This window comes from Lacerta agilis, chromosome 9 (assembly GCF_009819535.1).
Source record: "Lacerta agilis isolate rLacAgi1 chromosome 9, rLacAgi1.pri, whole genome shotgun sequence".
Classification (NCBI taxonomy): domain Eukaryota; kingdom Metazoa; phylum Chordata; class Lepidosauria; order Squamata; family Lacertidae; genus Lacerta; species Lacerta agilis.
The window spans coordinates 64649245-64666339 of NC_046320.1; the positions used below are offsets into that span (position 1 = coordinate 64649245).

Here is a 17095-nt window from a genome sequence, read left to right on the forward strand (position 1 = left end):
CCATAACCTTTTAGATATCGTATAAATTTACTCCAGTCCTTTTGGAACACTGGATTATGCTGGTTTCGGATTTTTCCTGTCAGCTTCGCCATTTCTGGAAATGGAAGAATAATAGGAATCACAGAATTGTAGAGTTGGAAAGGGACCCCCCCAGGGTCATCCAGACCAACCCCCTAAGGAAAAAGCTGCAAATTCCTCCACAGCCTGCCTTCCAGCGCAATCCCTCGCCCCTTGCCACAGATTGAACAACGGGACTCCAATTCTCAAGGTGGTGGTGGTGGTGGGGAGAACACAGCAAAATCCTCCTGGGAGCTGCAAAATCCTGGGAGCTGCAAAATCCTCCTGGGAGATCTAACGCGCCCGGAGGTTAGATCTCCCGAGCGGAGGCCGCGTGGCTCCTCCCCCTCCGGCTGGCCGGGGCCCCCGTGACGCTTCCCGGCGGCGAGAGCGCACCAGGGCTGGCAAAGGAATGGGATCCGGCGGGAGGAGGAGAAGGGAGGGAGAAGGAGGAGGGGACGGGCGGGAGGGAGGCGGTGCCGAGGCGACCGAGTCACGGCTTTAAATCTTGGACGGGCGAAGCGAGGAAGCTCCCAGCGCTGGAGGCTGCCGGGTCTCTCTCTCTCCGCCTCCGCCTCTCTCCCCGCCGTCTCGCAGGAGCGCAAGGAAAGGGAGCCTTCTGGGGGGCTGCCCGACCCGCCTTGGCGCGCGCTCTCGCTCGCTCGCTCGCCCCCTGACGTGAGGCGAGGCGAGTCAAGCGGGCAGGGGACACGACGCGCTCGCCTTCGAGGGAGCCATTGAGCGAGCGGCGACCCACGCGCTCCCTTTCTCCTTCCTGGAGGGGACGGACGGACCGGCTGGCTGGGCTGCGCTTGGCCGCCGCTCGCGTCCAAGTTGAGGCGACTTTCCTTCTCTCTTTCCCTTCCTTCCTTTGGCTCTCCCTCCGTCCGTCGCCGGGCTGAGCTGGGTGGCGCTGCCGGAGGTTCTGGGGCTGCACCGAAGCCGCCCGCCGGCTTGTGAAGAGGGAAGGACTCCGGATAAGGGCGCGGGGGCACGCGCCGCTCCCGGCTCGCCTCGAAGCCTTCTTTTTTCCCCTTCTTCTTCTTCTTCTGCTGCTGCTCCGGCAGCCCCGACCGGCCGCCGCGCTGGAGGAGAGACGCAAAGGAGACCCCCGGAGGTAAGGAAGGCGACGGGGGTGGGCCAATAGGAGGGGAGTTGCCCTCTCGTTACCGCTCGCTTTCCTTCCCGCAAACAGCTCACCTGCTCCCGCCTGGCGCTTTTCTTCTTGCGTTCTCACAACCGCCCCGCGAGGTAGGCTAAGGCTGGGAGAAAGTGACCGGCCGGCCAACGAGCGAGATTCGTGGATGGAAGGGAGGCGATTTTGGAAGCAGGGTTCCCCCAAATCCATTCTGACGCTCTTAAGGACTACATGAAAATAGTTTGGGGTAGTGCTTTTTTCTTTTTTAAGGTGCCAGTACGCACCATGAAGTTGTAGTAAAAGTGCCACAATTTTTGGGGTGTGTGTGTGTGAGGTGCCGGTACTGCATACACTTGAGACCACCCCCAGAAAAAAGCACTAGTTTTTGGGACAGGTCTTCTTCACAGTTTGCTAGACTTGAAGAACAAAAATATTTTAAAAAAATATTTCCTTGTACTTATTTATTTATAGCCTGGATTAAAATAAAGCAAAGCTTTTTGCTCTGGTCTGCTGACAAGGTTTAAATAATTGACAGGCACAAAGTGGGAAAAAGACAGCAGACGAAAAGTTTTTTTGGTTTGTTTTTGCGGGGGTGGAATGATATTGGTGGTGCTGGAAATGGGAATGGACTGTAAAAATGTATGCTGCAGAGCATGTGCAAAGTGCCCCCACACCACATCTAACTTCCATATATTGGGAAGTGACCGCTGTACAGGCAATGGGGGTAGGTGGTTAAAAAAGTGCAGGATTTAGAGGTATGGGGGGTTCTTGTATGGGCAGGAGGGGCAATAGTTTAAGTTCTGACATACGGTTCTGGAAGGGGTGTTGTGTGTTCAGACTTGTCCGAAAGTTGCGCATATGGACCCGCTCCTCTTGCTTACAATCCGGTGTGATCATGGTTACTTAGGTGAGAAAGGCAAGCACTTTGCACATGCTCTGAGGAACTCTCTTGTGAGGCTGAACCTGGGCATGGAAAGCATGTATGCACATAGCTAAGGTTTGGTGAGTTCTGGCTAAAATGAAACTCTGCAGAGAGCCAAACCTGACCCAGGGAATACTGGGGGTTGCAGGAAGAAGAGGAGAAAGGGCAATATTTGAGAGGTCTGGGAAAAGTAGTGGGAATGCAGAGAATCTCAGGAGTTGTTTAGGGACTGCAAGGTAATTTTGGCAGAAAGGTGAAAAGGGTCGGGGAGAATTTCAGCACTGGTTGTCCAAAGAGAGCAGCAGGGTTTAGTGGTTTGGGATATAAGTTGTAGGGTTACCGAAGAAAGGCTAGGCATTTGGGGGTGTGGGGTAGTGGGGAAAGATTGACAAGGGAAGTAGCTTGGAAAGCAATGCTGGAGTTTGGGTTTCAAGGGCTGCTTGCTTGGAGGCAAGAGATTGAAAATAGCTGGATCTGCAAGGATAGTTTGCCCAGAGGGATATGTTTAGGGTGAGCGAGACAATCGGGATTGGCTGAGACAGGGAAAGGGAATTATTTCTCGCTGTTGTGGGAAGGAAGCCGGGAGAAATAATTTGCATAGTGGAAGAGAGTGATAGAGTAGCATTGAGGTTTATATCAATATCAACCAATGGGGATCTGTGGGAGGATTAGAGGTTTTTTTTTTTTCCTGCTTCAGGTGGCCAGCAGATGGAGTGTGTTTTTGATAGAGATACAGGAACACTAGATGTGGGAAATAGTAGGGTCAGGTCAGAGAGACTGCAAAGCGAGTCAACTATCAGTGTTGGAATCTGAGCACAGCTGGGGTGGAGCAGAGGGCCTTGGGGCAGCGAAGTATAGGAATGGGGCATATTTATTTTGTAGCCCCATCCCTTACTGTCTCATAAGCAAAATGGAAGTCATTTCCCCCCACAGAATTAAAAATCTAAACTAGCAAGTTGTGGAGGTCGGGGAGCACAGATATTATTAATATGCCAAAGGAAATATTTGGAGATGAGGTTTTGGGCTTGGAAACATTCAGTTTATAAGCCCAGGTAGACGAGGTACTGAAAGTTGAGAATAATAATAATAACTTGGATTTGATATCTCGCTTTGTGAGTCTCAAAGCAGCTAACATTCTCCTTTCCCTTCCTCCCCGACAACAAACACTCTGTGAGGTGAGTGGGGCTGAGAGACTTCAAAGAAGTGGGACTAGCCCAAGGTCACCCAGCAGCTGCATGTGGAGGAGCGGAGACGCAAACCCGATTCACCAGATTACGAGTCCACCGCTCTTAACCACTACTACACACTGGCTCTCACTGAGGACCAAGTTACATGTTTCACAAAGCTGTGTGTTGCTTTGCCTGTGCAAATTTTTATTTTTATTTTAAAAAAAAACACAAAAAGCAGCCTCTGGAGGTTGCTGCTGCGGACAGTAGCAGGCAGGAGCAACCGTTTAAATCTTTTCCCTCCTGCCATTTACCCCTTCAGAATCACCTCTCCCAGCTGCTTTTTTCCATGGCGCGGGGAGAAAATTGAGCACCTGGGTCTTTTTCATTTGTAGGGGGAAATCCACTTATGGAGTGTGTGATACTGAGCACAGAAATGGCTTAAGAAGACACAACTGTGCACAGCCCATGGTTTTGACTTGACTATGGTTTGGGGATATCAATGGCAAGTTGGATGGAGTTGCGTTGCTCGCATGTGGAACAGCTGAGGAAGGAGGCAGTGGGAAGTGATGAGGGAGGAAAATTGGGGCGGTGGGCTTGGAGGTTTTTGCGTTGTGAGATGGGGATATATATTTGAGGCTTTGGGAAGAGGCGCAATAAGAGCTGGTAGCGACTGAGCTATCGACCGGCGTACTTCTTTGCCAGAACTACCACCATCTATTGCTGCTAGTAGAGCCTTGTAAATCAAGTCCGCAAACGTAACTAGCTTGCCATTCCACCCACCCGCTAGCCTGCTGGCAATAGGCATACAAAATGAAGAAAATAAAGCATTTTTATATTGTGTGCAGAAGAAGGATGGATTTCTCTGTTCCTCCTCTGCCAGTCCGCTCACTTGCCTGCGCGTGCAATTCATTCTCGCCTGTTTCAACCAGGCCAATGCTTATTTTAAAGGCTCTGCTCAGTGAAAAGCATGAATGAAATGTATTTCTGGAACTCTGTCCTGCCTTAGTTCCAGTTACAGGTAGGTAGCCGTGTTGGCCTGCCATAGTCAAAACAAAATAAAAAAATAAAAAAATCCTTCCAGTAGCACCTTAGAGACCAACTAAGTTTGTTCTTGGTATGAGCTTTCGTGTACATGCACACTTCTGAAGACACACTGATGAAGTGTGCATGCACACGAAAGCTCATACCAAGAACAAACTTAGTTGGTCTCTAAGGTGCTACTGGAAGGAATTGTTTATTTTATTTTGTTCTGTCCTGCCTGTAGCAATTATCTTCGTACCTGCCCATTTCCTCCAGTTTTCGCCACTGTGGCAAATAAAGGTTTCTGTCTGGAATTGCAAGGTTTGGGCTTAAACAAAGGAAAGAGCAGAAGGGTTGGACACACGTTTGTGGTCTGTAAGCGCCAGGCACCAAGCTCAGTCCCTCCTGAAGGGACAGAAGTGTGCTGTGTTGACACTGGTATTGGCTGGTCAAAGAAATTGCGGGGGGGGGGGAACAGGTCAGGCCATGTTTGTAACTCACAGCCCAGGTGCTAGGCAAGAGAGTTGCCTTGGGAGGTACTGTAATTCCCCACACAATCTCCACATTTTATGCCATTTCTTGCATATTTTTGCAAAAATGTGAGGTGCGACCATTACGTGAAGCAAAAAATTATTCTTGCCAAACAGTCTTTGCATGTTGACGTATCACTGTACAGTTTAGCTGTCGCGGGAAGATGCGAGTCTTGCCATATCGCGTGCCTCACCTATGGCAGCTTCGCCTGCCCGCTCCCTTTGTGCCTACGGAAATGCGGTATACTGGCAATGCGCGAGAGATAAATGCGTATTCGTAGGCCAGTGTTTTTCAACCACTGTTGCCGCGAGATGTTGCCTGGTGTGCCGTGGGAAAAATTGAAAAATTACTTTATATATAGTCAATATAGGCACAGAGTTAAATTTTTTAACATTTTCTAATGGTGGTGTGCCTCGTGATTTTTTTCATGAAACAAGTGTGCCTTTGCCCAAAAAAGGTTGAAAAACACTGCCGTAGGCTACTGGTGAATACATTATTATGCGGTGGTGATGGTTATGTGGTGAAATACGATACTGTGTGAATCTTGCCTGTGCATCTGGTGGTGGAGAAGTGTGCAGGAGGAAAAAGACATCTTCCACTGTGTCATTTCTGCTGCTCTGAACCAGCCTTCTCCAACCTGTGGCCCTTCAGATGTTTGGGGCTTTCAGTTTCCATCACCCCCAGGCATGTAGGGAAAAGGCTACTCTAAATGCTTTTTTTTATACCAGTGTTTAACTGCAGCCTGATCTGTCAAGTAAGAAAGGTGATGATGGATCCCGCCAAGGGCTGATCTCGCTCTTAAAGCGAAACAACTCACACCTAGGCAGACTGCTCTCCAGTTCTGATTTTTAAAGTGCACCCTGGTAACATCGGTGGGATGAGAAACAGTGAGGTTTTCATGGCCCACTTCTAGATATAACTCATGCAAGCCAGACACTCCCTCATGTAGTACCTGTCTGCGAGAAAGCAATAGCTGTTTGTTCAGAGGTTTGTGCAGAAATAGCACAAACATAGGCCCTTCTTCGTGTGTCTCCTTGTTAGAGAGAGGCTTGGAAGGTGGCACGGAGGCAGGGCCTTTTCGATTGTGGCTCCTCCTGTGCCTGTGAAATGCTCTCTCAAGTGACGTCTGTCTGGTGCTGACACTAACATCTTTTTGGCACACGGTTAGGACATTCCTTTTCTCCTGGTGACGTTTGATCCAGCCGAGTCAAAGGTTCTACATTAGTTCTACTTCTACTCTGGATTGCTGATAAGTCATTCCTTGCTCGCTCCCCTTGCCAAGGGTTTTATGTATTGATTCAGTTGTTTACATTTTTGATAGATGTTGCTTTTAAACTTGACTGTAAGTGCCTAGAGGCCAACACAACAACAACAATAAATAATAAAACAGATATGCCGCTCAATTCACTTTTCCTTCGTATGGGTTTTGCTTCTACCCTTTTACTAAGTCTTCACCAACCTAACGATCTGCAAAAGTTTTGGACTACCAATTCGCGCCATCAGACCCCAGCCTGAGTCTCAGGGCCTGTGCATCTATAGAAAGAGCAATTTTTGCAGTGTGCATATTACGCCACTTTGGATGGCTGTATAAATTATTGCATTCAATTTGTGTGTGTGTGTGTGTGTGTGTGTGTGTGTTTACCCTCCCGGATCTGAAATAACAAAATTCACATGTTTCCCCTGCACTGTTCAAAACGTTGAGCCTTCTTCAGTTCAGGTGGTTTAGCCTGTTGAAAGGTGCTATGGAACCTACACCTGCTCCTCTCCTCACCTGCTTAATATTGCATTTCCAGTTCAGTCTAGCACTGCGTTTTCATTTAGAAAAAGAACAGTGGATAAACACAAAAGCATTGTTTAAGGACTTGGTGTTGATTAAATCGGATGAAGTGTCATTGGCTCCCCATTTCTAGGAAGACGTGTTTCTATAAGGCATGTAATATCAAAATAATCTTACACTGTGCAAAGAGGAAATATTGCATGCCCACGCTGTAGTAGAATTAACTTCTTGCACAACCTGCCCTCTGCTTTCTTGAAATAAACTTCCTGCTGATCCTGGTGTGCTCTGTTCCCTCTTTTTTGGCCTGCTGAATTTGGTGTCTTAGCATCCTTTTGTTCTCTGTAACCCCCCCCCCCCTTAGATCACTATAGTGTTGTAATAAGCCTGCCTTTTGTTTGCAGTCTTCTCCCCCTCCTTTGGTTTTCACTGGTTGTGTGTTCGCTAGGAGACAGGATATGTGAGTGGATCTCCATTGCACATAATGTTTCTTGGAAGTGGGGTGAAGCTTCTTCTCCTTTTCAAATTGTGTTAGGGATTAGGTAAGCCTTTAGCTTTGTATTTCTTGCTTTCATCACTGTACAGTTTGTGGCACAGCCTATTCAGCTTGAGTAACTTGTGTCTGCTTATTAATACTCGCAACTGCTCTTGATCTAGAATCTTATCGGGCATCTGGCACTTTGCTCTTTCCTATTCTCATGTTTCGTGGCATGATTTGATAGATTGCGTTCCTCTGCTAAATGGGCTAATCTCCACAAAGCCCCCCCCCAACCCGGAATTCTGTCGCACTATTAGTGTGACCAAGAGACGGAACCTAACATTTGTCCCCTATCCAAGTGCCCAGCTTTACTTTCTCCCGTATAAGTCAACGTGGAAGAGCAAAGCCCTGCACAGGGGGAGGACATTGGATGGGTTGGCAAGATCTGCTGCCTCCCCCATACTGTGCAACTCACATATTGGCAGAGCTCCTTCATTTACTCTTCCGGTTCTTGCAATATACAAACTTCCCTCCATTCTTATCCGCATTTGATGGGCGTTTTGCTAGGCCGTTCAGAATTCCTGTGAACTGTGAGTTGGCATAGAAGGGTGGATGAGGGGACCTAAGGAAACATTTTTAACGGGGGCAGAGCAATGAATGCTGTACATGTGGCCCATTCTCCTTTCTAGCTGCTTACTGGGTGGCCATGATGTGGTTCCCCTGGGGGAGAAGCAGTCGAGTGCCTTCCCCACTCAAACACACATTCCGTATGAAGGCCTTTACGTGTGGAGGAGGACATCCGATTCATCTCACCCTTCCCCATAAAGCAGCAGCTGGAGCATGTGGATCATAGAATCATAGAGTTGGACGAGACCACAAGGGCCATCTAGTCCAACCCCCTGCCAAGCAGGAAACACCATCAAAGCATTCCTGAGAGATGGCTGTCAAGCCTCTGTTTAAAGACCTCCAAAGAAGGAGACTCAACCACACTCCTTGGTAGCAAATTCCACTGTCGAACAGCTCTCACTGTCAGGAAGTTCTTCCTAATGTTTAGGTGGAATCTTCTTTCTTGTAGTTTGAATCCATTGCTCCGTGTCCGCTTCTCATGTACAGAAGGCAGGTGTTTCTGTTCCAACCTGTATTCATGACCACCGCGCTGTTTCTCTTCTGCTGCTGTTCAGTTTCCACCAAATACTACATTATTTGTCTTGTTGTCTGCTGTTTAACATAGGTTACAAAACGTATGCAATTATTTATGCAAGTTGCATTCATCTCGGCGTAAAGGAAACATCGAAACAGAGTAAAGAAAGTAATTAATAACATACCATTTGCAGATTTCAAAACAGCATGAATGTTAAAGGATACCAATAGTCTGTTCTCGTCTGATTTCAGTTTCCAACCGTACACAAATTGCAACAATATCTGCTCCCTTTTCCATTTTCATCCACAATTTTTTTGGCTTCCCATTGCAAGTATGTTATTGGGGGCTGGTGCCCAGGTTTGCTTTGCAAGCCAACCCCTCCACCTGCCGACTCGGTCACTTGCCCTGCCTGTCTCCAGTGTTTCCCTCCCCCTGGAGCATACACAGTCTGTCACCAGCACGACAGTGGACTAGAACAAATATAGCATAGAGAGACATGCACTGTGCACAATGGGGAGTGGAGAGGAAGAGGCACATGCCTGAGGCCAGCTTCTGATTTGCAAACTATTTCATGTAAAAAATTTCCAGAGGGGGTAGTAGCCATGTTAGTCTCTTGCAGCAAAACCAGCCAGAGCCCTGTTATACCTAAAAGACTTAACAAATTCATTATTTCATAGGCTCTTTCCTGGACGGAAGCCCAGTTTTCCAGATGCATCTTTAAGGTGCCACAGGACTCTTGGATTATTTAATGCACGAAGCCTGCTGTATAGCCTGCAGTGAACCACGGAAAAAGCAATGCCACCTTTTGGGTGTTGGGTGGGTGTGTTCTGTTCTTTCAGTATTTAAGAAATCACAAGGATACACAGGGCTTATTACATGTCAAGCCACAATTTCTCATCGCTGCTATTGGTATGGCTGCAAACCATCCACACAGTGCTGTAGAACGGCAGAAGAGGCTGCAAGGCTTTCAGGTAGGAGCAGGGTGGAGACAAACACACCTAGCATGTCATTGCCATTGTAGGCTGGCACTGCAGAAAGGCTTAGGCTTACATGTGTTTTTGATAATGGGTGATGCAGTTTGGTTCCGCGTGTTCAGGACCCACCTAGGGAATGAATGTCCCTGTGAGTCGTGTTGCTGGCAGATCCTTTCAGCATTGCATTCAACTGATATTATTTTGAATTTTTGCTAATGCACAGCAGATATCAAGATTTAAGTACAGTGGTACCTCTGGTTACGAATGGGATCCGTTCCGGAGCTCTGTTCGCAACCCGTGACGTCCATATCATGAAGTGCCACACCTGCGCATGTGCGCGATGCGATTTGGTGCTTCTGCGCATACGCATGATGTCATTTGATGCGTCTGTGCATGCTCGAACCTCCGAACCTGGAAGTAACGCGTTCTGTTACTTCCGGGTCGCCGCGGTGCGTAACCTGAACGTACGCAACCTGCAGTGTATGTAACACGATGTATGACTGTATCCCATGTTATCAGTAGAATATCCCCACTTGCTGATTTTGCATAATCTGAAAAGGGGACAGTAGGATTTAACACACTACTATAGAATATAAACCTGGTTATTTCCCCACCCCCCACTCCCTAATTCCCCGTTGTCCAGTCTCCTTTGGTGTCGTGTTTTCATTGCTTACGGGGTAGGTGTTCACAACGGAATCATAACGAACAGTGCAACTTCTGTGAGGGAAGTGAAAGGTCAGTTTGGATGGGAGAGAAATGAAATTCACATAGGGTGTACTAAAGGTACTTCTGAGATAAACTGCTAGGTAGTTGGGATGACTGGGATGCTAGAAGCAAAGAGGGCCCGTGAAGTCAGGAATTTTAAGGGGCAGGGAGGGTGAAAAGGAGCACTGTAGGCCGAGAAGCAGGAATTTGAGAGAAAAGTAGGTAGAGGGGAAAAAAGGGAATAACAGGAAAAGGCTGGATTTTGGGGGGTGGGAGGAAACCTCACTTAGGACCTGGGGCCAGGAAAGTTTGCATTGTGTCAGCTGTGGGGCTGGGCAAGCAGAACTGAGATGGAAAAGAGTAAGAAGTGGTGTAGAAGTCGGGGTGCTGTGAACGAAGCACACACGTAAGCAGGTAGCAGTGGGAAAACGGGTTGGTGGAGGTAGCAGGTGCCTGAGAAAGGAAAGAGGTGAAGGCACACAGAGTGAAGAGAATTAGGAGCTGAGGAAGTGAAGAACATTCATTCTCGACATGCATTTTGGTAAGCTAGTGGCTTTGCCGCGCAGGTCAAGCTTATAGAGAACATGGTGAGACAACTTGCTTTAAGACAATTATTTGCTTGTAAAGTCTGTTGTTCTTGAGCTTACCTGGCTGTTAGTGAGGGCGCTAGAACCTAATTGGTGAAAGTTTTGTTGCAACAGCTGCAAGGCAGGCTGACTCCCCAGGAACGTTCTTGCTTTCACATCTGAATAGGTTGATCGATAATGGAAGTATGGCTAGTTGCTGCGAAACGATTGGTGCTAATTAATGTCTGTTAACACTTCGGGGCTCCGGTAATATCTGATTTTAGGCAGCTTTGAAAAACCAGTTTAATAAGACAATTCCCATTCTTTCTTTTAAAGAGGGAGAAGAAGTCTGCCGAATACCAAACGTTCCGCTCAGTAGGGAATAAATATTCCCATCAAGTATCTGGTTCATTTAACGAGGAGTTAATGAGGATAAATGGATGCACCCGGCCTTGGTAATTTCTACCATCTCCATTTCTCTTTAAGTGCTTCCTAATGGTTGCATTGTTTGAAAGAATGTGTAAATATTGACAAGAAATTAACGGTTTGCTTGGGTAAAGCAACAGCTCCCGTGCCTGACCATCTGTTGCTATCAAGACAGCCAGATGTCAGTGTCTGCAGAAGTACAGAAATGGATTGGCTTGTCCACCATTCGGTCAGTCTTTGTTTATGGAAGTCCTGTATCCAGGAACACAGTCAGAACATAGCACCATGGCCTGTAGACTCCGCACCTTCTCAGTTTTCAGCTTAATGAGATTATCGTGTTGCTGATAGCTCATGCTGTACAATTGAGAGAGGAGAGGCAAAAGCTCCTTTTCAATATGCTCCTTCTGTTCTCTGACGTAAAATACGTCAAAACCGGCACACAATTGGCGCAGGGACTTTCTCTTCGCAACGCTTTAAGCCACTTCTAACTAGAAATACAGGAAATCTCTTTTTATGTTGGTTGTTGGGGAAGAAACTTTCCTCTTTAGTTCCTGGAGGCTTCCTGTTCCAGCATAGCAAATTTGGTTATTCAAACTGCTTAACCAGTATTGATAAGGTCAGGTGTCCCCCCCCGTCCCCCCTGTGTGGTGTAGTGTTGCCTGATGGCTCGGTGAGCAGCGCAATATAGGAGATTTAGCGTGTGTGTACAGAGGGCTTTTAGAAGCCTTCAGCACATATTTGGCCCTTTCGTAAGCTTCTGCGCATGAAGTTTCTTGGGGAAACTTCGTTGGTAACCAGGTCCTAAAAGGAAAGGATTACAGCTATTTTCGGAGTTATGAATATTCCTTTTAGTATGGTTTCTTGCAAATTTGTTTCCCCGTAGCCTGCTTGTATGACAATTGAGTTTGAAGATCTGGCAATGTGCAACTTTGGTGCAGAAGAGGCAGTAGTACGGGGGGTGGGGTGGGGTGGGGAACCTCAGGGCCAGGGGCTGAATGTGTCAGGAGCTAGCCAGCAATAAATCCCACAGTGTAAGTTGGAGTTAACCCTTTATTAGCAAAGACACTATCAGCACAAGAATGTCAGGTCTAACGAGCACAGCAACTCGTCTCTGGTAGGTCTTGCCCCCATGAAGCAGTTGCTGAGATGGAAGGTGTCTGCCTCCACACAGATGCCTAACTCCCCTCCTCTACAGTCCCCCCCCCAAGCAATTGGAGACTGTGCCTATGTGAAGCCAACCTCTCCTCCACTCTTTTTATGCCTCTCTTGGTTCTGGGAGACCAGGAGGGATGGGAGCTTGTCATAGCAGCTTGTCACACCTGTGACTCTTCACCAGCCAGACTTATCTCTGCCTCTTGCCCTTCCCCCTCTTTTATTTCAGCTTCTGCCTCTGATTCTGGACTTCCGTCTGCCACAGACTCCCTCCGTCCCTGCCTCCCTAGGCCCTGTTACCTCTTCAGCTTCTGACACCACCTCCCCGCCTTCTCCCTCTGACCACTCATCATTGTCTCACCACCACTCCCAGGGTTCTGAACCTTCTTCCCTTGGTGGTTCCTCAACTAGCTCCTCCCACCATTCCTTTGCATCCAACTAGCCCATGACACCCCCAGGCCTCTCTGTCTGGCCTTTGGGACTCTCTCCAGGTCACACGGCCACTCCAACCACACTTGATTTTCCCAAGTAACATCCCTTGTTGTGGTTGTTTAGTCGTTTAGTCATGTCCGACTCTTTGTGACCCCATGGACCAGAGCACACTAGGCACTCCTGTCTTCCACTGCCTCTCGCAGATTGGCCAAACTCATGCTGGTAGCTTCGAGAACACTGTCCAACCATCTCATCCTCTGTCGTCCCCTTCTCCTTGTGCCCACCATCTTTCCCAACATCAGGGTCTTTTCCAGGGTCTTTTCTCTTCTCATAAAGTGGCCAAAGTATTGGAGCCTCAGCTTCAGGATCTGTCCTTCCAGTGAACACTCAGGGCTGATTTCCTTAAGAATGGATAGGTTTGATCTTCTTGTAGTCCATGGGACTCTCAAGAGTGTCCTCCAGCACCATAATTAAAAAGCATCAATCCGATCAGCCTTCTTTATGGTCCAGCTCTCAATTCCATACATCACTACTGGGAAAACATCCCTTAGTGACCTTAATTTGCACTCTCCTTTCTTGTCTTTGCCAGACTGGAATGTGTGCTTGAACTTTATATTCCTCCTTGCTTGCCTGAATGGAGGATAGAGAGGAGTGTGTACCCACTTGTTCCTGTGGCCCAAACCACCTCTAGTATTCAGCCCTAGTAAGACGCGGGTGGCACTGTTGTCTAAACCACTGAGCCTAGGGCTTGCCGATCAGAAGGTCGGCGGTTCAAATCCCTGCGATGGGGTGAGTTCCCATTGTTCGGTCCCTGCTCCTGCCCACATAGCAGTTCGAAAGCACATCAAAGTGCAAGTAGATAAATAGGGACCGCTCCGGCGGGAAGGTAAACGGCATTTCTGTGCACTGCTCTGGTTCACCAGAAGCGGCTTAGTCATGCTGGCCACATGACCCGGAAGCTGTCTGTGGACAAACACCGGTTCCCTTGGGCTATAGAGCAAGATGAGTGCCGCAACCCCAGAGTCATCCGCAATGGGACCTAACGGTCAGGGGTACCTTTACCTTTACCTATAAGTTGTCCATTAGGGGATGTTGCCCCTGGGTGGAAAAACATTCCTCACTCCTGCAGTAGGAGCAACTTGAGTTTTACTCCCAAGTTGAATCTCCACCTCGCAGTTTATGGAGAAGGTTTGCGGCCTATTCTTCTCCCTGATGGGATGAGTTTTCCATGAATGTGGGGATTTTTCTTTTCTTAAACGGAGAACTCAGACAAACTTTCTCCCCTACCTGCTCCCTGGTGTGGCATTGTTCAGACAGTCTGTTGTCTAGGGCTAGGCGGTATCTGACTTCCAACTTGGTGATATACCAGCAGCTAAACATCACGACATACCAATATTTCACAATGTCTGAAATGAGGATGGAGCTATTTAGAGGCATTGGCTGGCTTCACAGTTTTCCCTGTATTGTGATTTTTTGCATAACACTCGCCCTGATTTGTGATATAATTGACAGGTTAAACATTAAAATGATATCATGGTATGGACTTCAAACCATTTTTGGACCACATATCAGCATATCTCCCAGCCCTAGGGTATATCTGTGCATGTATTAAAAAATATTTATATACTGCCCTTTATGGATACCAGGGCAGGGTGCAGAGCAGAAAATAAAAACAACCAATACATACTAAAATAACTCCATCAATCTAATGAAACAGCTAAAAGCCACAGAGCAGGCGGAGCCATTACGCTGCATTTCACATTTGCCCTGGCCCTTAATCTGTAATATAAATGTTGGTCCTGATCCAGCTAAACTAAGCCCTATTGCATTAATGGAGCTTATGTATGTTGTGGCTGTCTTAAGTCCTGTTCATTTCTATGAGGCTTAAGCCCCACTGACTCTAGTTGGATTTGAGTCACAGGTACTGTGCCTTTTGCAAGACGCCTGTGTTTCGTTGTATTAGCTACTCGAGCTTGAATGAGTTCATTATTCGTGGTGAATCTGGGAGGGATAGTGATTAGCAGGGCTGTTCGATTCCTTGCGGGGGCTCATACCCCTGTCTTCTGGAGTGTCTCACATAGGGATGTAGAATGTGATGGTATGTGAAACACAATAAAAAAAACAAGGTGTCCGTAGTTCGTACTAAGTGATTTATGTCCTAGCACTCTGCTGAACTTGCTCCCTTACAGTAGTCTCCTTTTTCTCAGCTGTTCCAAACTCCCTGTGAACCTGTAAGGAGGTGAGTTGGATTACCTGTAAGGCCGCCACCTGCCTCTGAAACCTGTGACCTACCAAGCCAAACGTAGCTCGCAGGTGTATCAGGCCCACCTGAGGCCTGATAACCGTCCTGTTTTTTTTTTTTTTTTTTTTTTTTGCTGCACGCCTGCTAAAACAGGCAGACCTTTGAGTGCCTGGAAAATAACAATTCGAAGCTTGCAGGCAACCGCCACTGTAATGGTATTTTGAGGGAGAGGTTTGCAAATGTGATAGAAGCACGATGGTTGGTATTGGAGCAGGATGTACGGCTCTGGCGGAGCATTGTTCTTCCTAAGTCAACAAATAACTGAGAAGAAAACTGGAAAGGGGGCAGAAGGAAAAGCTGGTATAAAACCCGTCTTTCTACTCTGTGACAAGTGTAGAGATTTAAACAGGTGATTCAGAGGCACACAATTGCATGGAGGAGAAAGCGTCCATCTATTCTGCGTTTAGTTTCAGTGTCAAGCTCCTCAAGGACTAATAAACTTGCTACACCACGTCCGTTTCCAAACTCTTGTAAGTGGGCAGATTTCTTACTATTCTTGCACAGAGTTTAATGTTACAACGTGTTGTGTAAATAAACTGGGAAAGACCTGGAGCAACTTTCTTATTCTATATTCCTCTCAATGAGTATTGCCTATTATGTAAATTTGTATTCTGCAGCTGCACTCCTAAGCCTTTGTTGTTGGTTCAGTTTTCACATGTCTTGTCCAAATTAAGCTAGAATATTATGCAGTTGCAGATGTGACTCACTTGCAGGTGTGTCAAGTACCATGCTGAAAGTTTGTAACTTTAATTTTACCACCTTTGTTTTAAAAAAGCAAGAGTTCTGGTCTCAGTTCATTGGCTTTCTCCTTCGAGGACTGCACTGATTTTTTTGGGGGGGTGGGTGGGTCGGGTCAAGGCAAGGGGGTTCAGAAGGGGGCATTCCACAAAACTCTTCCCTACTTTTACCATTTGGTGCTTTCAAATGCTGCTGACCTCTGTGTGTCTCTGTTGTGACATTATTTTATTGTGTGTTTTAATTGTAAAGGGACCCCTGACCATTAGGTCCAGTCGGGGATGACTCTGGGGTTGTAGCACTCATCTTGCTTTACTGGCCAAGGGAGCCGGCGTACAGCTTCTGGGCCATGTGGCCAGCATGACTAAGCCGCTTCTGGTGAACCAGAGCAGCACACGGAAACACCGTTTACCTTCCCGCCGGAGTGGTACCTATTTATCTACTTGTACTTCATGCTTTCGAGCTGCTAGGTTGGCAGGAGCAGGGACCGAGCAACGGGAGCTCACCCTGCTGCGGGGATTTGAACCGCCAACCTTCTGATCAGCAAGCCCTAGGCTCTGTGGTTTAACCCACAGCGCCACCCTCATCCCACTGTTTTAATTGTGGGGGTGTTTAAATGTTTGTGCAACTGGTTTTTTATATTTTGTATAGAATCCAGTTTTGGCATTAAGCCATATACAGTGGTACCTCGCGTTACAGACGCTTCAGGTTACATACGCTTCAGGTTACATACGCCACTAAACCAGAAATAACGCTTCAGGTTAAGAACTTTGCTTCAGGATAAGAACAGAAATCGTGCTCTGGCGGCGCAGCAGCAGCGGGAGGCCCCATTAGCCAAAGTGGTGCTTCAGGTTAAGAACAGTTTCAGGTTAAGAAGGGACCTCCGGAACAAATTAAATACGTAACCAGAGGTACCACTGTATAAATCAATCGAAATAATACAATTGGTGCCATCTAAGTAACAACACTGCAGCAACTGCTTCCTGAGACAATCACAGGTAGTCATGGGCATATAAGCAGCATTATGCTGTCCTATCATCACTTAGTGAGTTGTCCATGTCCTGTCATGAAGCCAAATCTGAGTAAGGGAAGTACCGGTACTCCTTGTTATTGCTGTGAATGAGTGAACCTTTTTACACACTGCATCTTGCGCTTGGCAAGAGAGAACGATGTGTGTGTTTTTCTGTAGTGAGAGAGAATCTGTTTCCAGAAGACATTTTTGTGTGTGCATGGCCTGAACAAATACATAGAACTGTGTGTTTGAACTGTGCCAATAACCAACCTTTACTCTGCTGCCTACCTCATGTCCATCTGATGGAAATTGCAACTGTTTTTGTGTGTGCTGCATGAGCAGAAATGGCTGAACGCTCTTGCAGTTTTCTACATCCTTGCGTATAATTCTGAAGCAGGTTCGTGCATCCTAGCCCCAAGGGAGTTCAGGGTCTTCTCCATAGTGCAGTCAGAAATGAAGCTAAAATACTCTGAAGGCAGCTCGCTTCGTTGATTATAATCTCTGGGATTTCCTGGCCTCAGCATTCTGATGTGAGCAGAAACTTTCTGATCAAGGTTAACA

The 17095-nt window shown here is 47.2% G+C and overlaps 1 protein-coding gene across 1 annotated transcript in view; it reads left to right on the top strand.

The window, feature by feature from the left end:
• The first annotated feature begins 1071 nt into the window (after positions 1-1071).
• Positions 1072-17095, top strand: part of SLC4A4 (solute carrier family 4 member 4) — a 198023-nt gene continuing 181999 nt past the window's right edge. Inside the window, exon 1 of the mRNA XM_033160895.1 lies at positions 1072-1174. The gene's annotated coding sequence lies outside the window, so the exon portion shown is untranslated. The remainder of the gene's footprint in view (positions 1175-17095) is intronic.